Source organism: Mangifera indica, chromosome 16, assembly GCF_011075055.1.
Source record: "Mangifera indica cultivar Alphonso chromosome 16, CATAS_Mindica_2.1, whole genome shotgun sequence".
NCBI classification, from domain to species: domain Eukaryota; kingdom Viridiplantae; phylum Streptophyta; class Magnoliopsida; order Sapindales; family Anacardiaceae; genus Mangifera; species Mangifera indica.
In genome coordinates, this window is record NC_058152.1 from 4,478,979 (window position 1) to 4,485,855 (window position 6,877).

Below are 6,877 nucleotides of genomic sequence, written 5' to 3' on the forward strand. Positions count from 1 at the left end.
CATGTCAAGCCACAAATGTACTGGTCAACAGGTTGGCATGAGAGCGATCTGTTAAAACAAATTTTTTTAACTAAAAAAATTAAACAAAATTCATTTTCAAATTACTAAAATCAATGACAGTACCCTGAATATTTTATTAATAATCTCTTACTTGTGGTGGAAGAATACCATGGTTACATGATGAAAAATATTATAACATATTATAAATAAATTCATTTATATAATGTATAATTACAAATATAAGTATGATATATATATATATATACATACATATATATATATATTATCATCATCTACTTGTCTTTAACGTCTAGATTTTTGAATTATTCGAATATATCTTCTACAACCTGATTATGTAATTTGAAGTCAAATTTCATTCAATCATTTGTATACATGATCGTTTTAATCATGTTTAGATGTAAATTAGATTATTTATCATCCAACATACATCCACCTATACTAAAAATAGATTTTGATGTTATAGCAGACACTAAAGGGATTATTAGATCTCAGGCATGATGGCATGCATAGAAAAACTTTCTTGATTTACTTTCCACTATGTCGAAACATCCAATTTCTCATCACTGTATTGTTTAACAATTTTTGGATAATGATCAATATTGATATAATTATAAAACTCACTATAATTTAAACTTTGACCCACAGGTTGCTTACCTTACGCAGGAGAGATTATATATGTGACTTTCTTTTACTTGAACTACTATAACTTACCTCAAGTTCTGAATTTTGTGCCCTCCTTTCATATTTATTTTCATAAATGTTATATAATTTCAATATAAATTCTTTAACATCGTTTATGCAATTAACGGTGTTGATAATTAATAAATTATCATTAATAACATCAAATAATTTTTTTATCTTAATATTTTTACCCTAAGATCTAAGATAGTGACAATCGGATAAAGTAAAAGAATTTCATTCTAATATTTTTTAAATTTATGTTTCATTTATCTAAATATATTTTGAAAAGTATTGTGATACTTATACTCTTTAAAAATATCATTAATTTCTAACATATTATACAAAATTAAATAAGTAGTTAAATTATACACATCTGAATATTGGTTCGTAGTTGTCTTCAATGTCTTTAACATGTTTATTAGAGTTATAGCAATCTTCTAATCATGATTCGTCAAAAAAACAAAAATTTCTAAACTTTTGGTTGTGTATTAAAGAATTGTATTATAACTACTTCATACCTTTTGATATGTGTATAAAATATACACAAAAAAGGTTATAATAGTATACTTTTAAAATGAATTTTGATTTATTTTGTCAAATTCTTTTAAGTGTTATTTATTTTTATAGTTTAATCTTATTTTACACTTTGAATTATATTTTAGATGTTTTAGAAATATTTAAACCTTCTTGGAGTGGAAACGAAAGCTTAAATGAGTGAATAAAAAAAGTTTATATAAGAAGATAGAGGTCAATTATGGGCAATCTTATGGTCATAAGAGTGCCCATAATTATTAGGTGAAAATAAAAATAAAAAAACAGAAATTAGGGCTAAGTGGCAACATATAAAAAGAAACCATGTCTTCTCCATTTCCTTATCAGCAAAATACATAGTCTAAAGGATTTTTAAAGACAAAATGTTTCAAGAAACAAGAAAAAAGTGAATATTTAAGATTAAAGAAGGAAGACTCAAGAAAATTAAGATTTAAAGACCTTAGAGTTTTTTTTATCTTTCTTAATATTTTTTTTTTACTGATTAAAATGTCTTTCTCTTTAACTTTATCTTATAATTTGAATCTTATGACTATGAATAGTTAATTTCCTTTATCAGGGTTTATGATAAATCTATAAATTTTCAAGGATGATATAATAGGTTTTGATTATTGATTAATAGTGATGAATGTTTGATTTAGTAATTGTGTTTTTAACTTTTTGTTTGGTGTTAGGGCACAATACTATGCTTGTTTATAGATTGAAATATGATATTGAGAAATACATACTTGATTAAGTCATGTATTTGCTAAACTTTTATTTATAAATAAATATAAATCTTTTTGTGGGTAAACTGATTATCATAGAAATTAATAAATTTTGATTAATGTCATACCACAAAAATAGGTAAACTTTTAATTTTAACTTGCTTGATTAACATTGAGAGAAGAATTGGGTAAAATAGAATAATCAATCATCAACAATTCATTTTATTATTGATTTTAATTAGATTCGTTACTGATTATTAAGTAATTGATAGTGAAATCATAAACTGTAGGCTTCTTTATATTGGTGTCTTACTTTTAATTTGTTGGGTGTTTATTTCTTTTATTAATTTTTGACTTGTTAGTTTGCATTTCAATTAATTTTAATTTAATTTCCCTTATTTAGCATTTTATTTCTCCAGTTAATTTAAATTACAAAATGAATTAGTACCCGATAACCAATCTCTGTGGGATTAACATATTTTTATATTATTTGATTGACTCGTATACTTGCAAGCCATAGGCAATAAGTTTTTGTGGTGTGGCTGTCATGTTTTTAACATGAGATATGTTGAATATAATATAGTTTTAACATCTCTTTTTAAATTTTTTCATTTTAACCCCATTGACTTACATAATTCATAATATACTTACATCCGTGATAAGGATGATGAAATGCATACAATGACATGTCTAATTGTTAATATATGATCTTTAGTCATGTTCAAATTATCTTGAACTATTAAATTAATAATATAATATACACATCTAATATGAAATAATCTTCTATTAAATGGGAAAAAATATATGATTCATTGTTAATTTAATAGTTCTATCATTATTTTTTGCATTATTAAAAGTCATTATAAAAATAGAATTATTAATTTTATATTCATAAAAAATATTTATTAATATTCAATAAATTATAAGACCACTATGTAGTTATTTTAAATTTCTAAGTGTAATTTTTTTGACACAACTATCAATTAGAATCAATATAATGGACAGTTGCACATAGATACCTTATGTCTTAATTTGTGGTTATCCATATGTCTAAAGTTATTGAAATAATTACAAAGTTATTTAATAACTTTTAATTTCATTAATTCATAATTTCTAAAAATATATTATCTAAGAGTAGACCTAGAAGTTTTTTTAAATGCAAGTTGAAAACTATTTTGCATCATCTATTTTAATACTTCATCTTCAACGTAAGAAAAAAGTTGGTTAGAAGTGATAATATACCTGGTCATATAGTCTCACATTTTTATTTGCTTGTACGTGAAAGTGGACATGTCTTTCATATGCTCAAAACTGCTCGGACCTCTTGTTGCACTCATGTTGGGATCAACATATCACAATTTGCTATTGCTGTCTAAGCTTGTGTGAAATTTTTTTATAATATTTGTAATATATCTACGAAGATGCTTTGTGCTACTAAAACTTGCACATGTTAAACATGAACTGTAGTATTTGCACATCGCTCTGCGAATTACTTTTCCTTTGATCATTTCCTATATTTGATCGAAGTGATCCTTTACCAAAAATTTTTGCTTTCTTTTTCTTTCTGTCAAACTTGTGATTGTCTCACCTTCATCAGTTGGTGCTCCTTCTGTTTCACATGAATCATCAATAATATCAAAATGTCACAATGATAATATTCAAATTGATTTAAATCATTTGACTTAGATCTATCTATAAAATATTTTAAAAAATAATAATTTATTGACAATATTAAACTGAAAACTAAATTATAAACATAGAAAAATATTATTTATGAATTAGAAAGTTTTAGAATGAAAGATTGAAGAGAAAACATGAGATTGAAAAGAATGAAATATTGAGAGATCGAAAGTGTCAGTATATGATTTCGCGGAGGGGGTGGGGGTTTTTATATGGTGAAATTTATAAAAAATAAAATAAAATAACTTTTTTGGCTTATGCAAAATGAATACATTTTTTTAATGGCCTGGCCAATAGGCCTGAATGCTAAGATTGTGTGGCATGATCTGAAAGGCTTACAAGTCTGATATGATTTGTTATAATAACAAGTCGTTACCTTTTGAACTGTGCTCTCTCGACATGCTTCGGACCAAGCCAGGGGACAACCTGAACATTTGATGCCTCTAAACTTGAATTACGCTATATGTTTAATCATGTTTGGAATATTCACACAGAAGAAAATTATGAATGCGTGAGATGAGAACAAACTTAGATAAGTTTAAATGTGGGGCCAAATCCGGCATGAATACGATATGTTGTAGGTAATGCCCTTCGAATTTGTAATGCAAAATGACCAAAACAACCTTTTCATGCAGTTTAGGTATGCTTTTATAATAAAATAAATTTCAATTATTATAGCCCAGGGTATAGATACCGAATCAAATGTTGGAAATTGGGCATTTATTTATGTCACTACTTTTATTTTGTCTTTTTCTAAATATTGGAGCAAAGATTTTAAAAAAACAAAAGACATTATTTAATATTGTGTCACCTACCAGCGACCCGTGAAGGAATTAAATAAGCATGAGTTTAATTTTTTATTGGCCAAAACCCTTATTCGCACCCAAGGTATGGTGCAATTACAAACTTCTACCCTCTAATTTTTAAAACCTAAATACCCACCCATGATCTGGAAAACTAACAATTTTTTCTTAAAATTAAGTTAGGGTTAAGGACAAAATCATTATTTAATAATAATTTTTAAAGTTTATATCATTTTACCTGTTTAATTTGGAAAACTAATAAATTTTTCCAAAGTTAAATTTTGAAAATTGACATTTTCCTCCTATCTAGAGTTTCTTAATTTCATCAGTGAATTTTCAACCAATAATGACCTATCTCTCTCCCTCCCAGTATCGTCTCTCTCTCTGGTGCTCAATATCAGATCAATGATGTTTGGTTCAATGAAATTCAAACGAAGAATCAAAACTCTTCGTCTAGATCCTTATCATCTAGACAAAGTCGGTTTCATTTAGATGATGAAGATGACCATCCAAACAAGGAGATCGATCTCGTCTGAACCGTCATCATCATCTAGATGAAGAGTTTCGACTCTTTATCTGGATTTCTTCTGAATTTCATCGAATCTAGATTCATCGGTCTGATATTGAGTATAGAGAAAGAGACGACATCGGAAGGGAGAGAGATTTGTTATCGTTGGTAAAAAAATTCACCAGTGAAATTGGCAACCCCAGATAAGGAGAAAATTATTACTTTTAAAACTTAATTTTGAGAAAAATTATTAGTTTTTCAAATTAAGAGGGTAAAATAATATAAACTAAAATATTATTATTAAATAATAATTTTATCTTTAATCTTAACTTAATTTGGAGAGAAAATTACTATTTTTTAAATTATATATGAATATTTAAATTTAAAAAAAATTAATATTTTAGGTGAGAGAAAATCTTTGGCCTTTTTTATTTAAGAAAAAAAGATACGTTGTCTGCCTAACCGTCACTCATTGCCTCATTAACTCTGCCAACTAAATGTTCATAATTGTTTGCTTTGACTTCAAATTTCAGACCAAACGGGTTGACGAGTCATTTTTAAAACAAGGGGAGACGTTAGTGTTAATTAATTATTTTTTCTCATTTATCCAAATATGGTTTAATAAAAAATATACTTTAATATTCTATTTAGACATTATTATTGTTGAGGTGAGGGGACAAGAATGCCGAAATTGAAATGGGGCTCCCAGGTGCTGACCCATGCATCTAACCTCTTTGAATTCTTGTTTTCTTTTTTCTCTGTCTCTAATTAATTAAGTCTGGTTCCTTTGATATCTCCTGTCAAGATATATCATAGTCATCCGACTTTCTTATAAGTTTAATGAGAGTGCATTGACATAAAATTGACAAAATTTATTAATCTGTATATCATCCTATATTAAATTACTATTTTATTATTGGATTGTAATAAGTCTTTCAATCCGAGGTATGAATACGTAAGACCATGATTCTCTTGAGGTTTGAATCTTTGAGATTGATCATATATCCTAATCGGATTGTCCCATAAGAGTCTCCTAAAGCTAAGTTGCATAAAATCATCCTACAAGGTTTTAGTAAAAGTGGTCTACCTCCTATCGAGTAGTGCAATTTGCATAGACACATTTATACCATCCCAAATAAACCCTATACACGAACCTATAAAACTCGTAGTTGTACATAGTAATACTTGTTATTCGCCCATTTAACAAGGTCACACAGTTTTAGTAACCATTCATCATTTAATAAAATGATTTTCCCTTCATTTGATTGGATTAAGGCTACTCTAATAGGCTTTTCATGCACATCTTCTAGTCCCCAAGTTTGGAATATCCATTGTGAAATTTTTCCAAAACATTTCTTCTGGAGAAAGCTTTGGAATAACCCATTCATTTGGGCTTACTGATGTATCCTTATAATTAGTAGACGAGGTAATTACTGATTGTGGATTAGTCTCAGGCTCTAAAGAAATGAGTTCCTCATTATCGGTGAATAGATTAGATGGCTCTTGTAAGTTTTCTACTCTATTCATAAAAATATTTAACCAATATAGAGTAAAGACCTCTTTTTCCTGTTTTGATGAATATTTGTCATCAGTAAAAAAGTCTTTCTCTAATTCTTCAGAATATTTTGAAATCAGTTCATAGACTGATTCATTATCCGAGTTTACTTTGTATCCTAATACAAACTCATATTCAAAGGTTCTAGTATTGACATCTACGTTTAGTAGTTTAGTACTACTGTTCATTCGGCCTTATTTGGGCATTTATTGACATAGTATTTTGTGTTATCACATATCCAACAACAATCATAGTCTTTTGCACTTTTGCCTAAGGGACAAGTGGCATAATACCTCTTTTCTTGTCTTTCCTTCGTTGTTGGCGGAGTTTTCCCTGTCTTTCTCATAAATCTATGATGGTCGGGAAGGTTAGA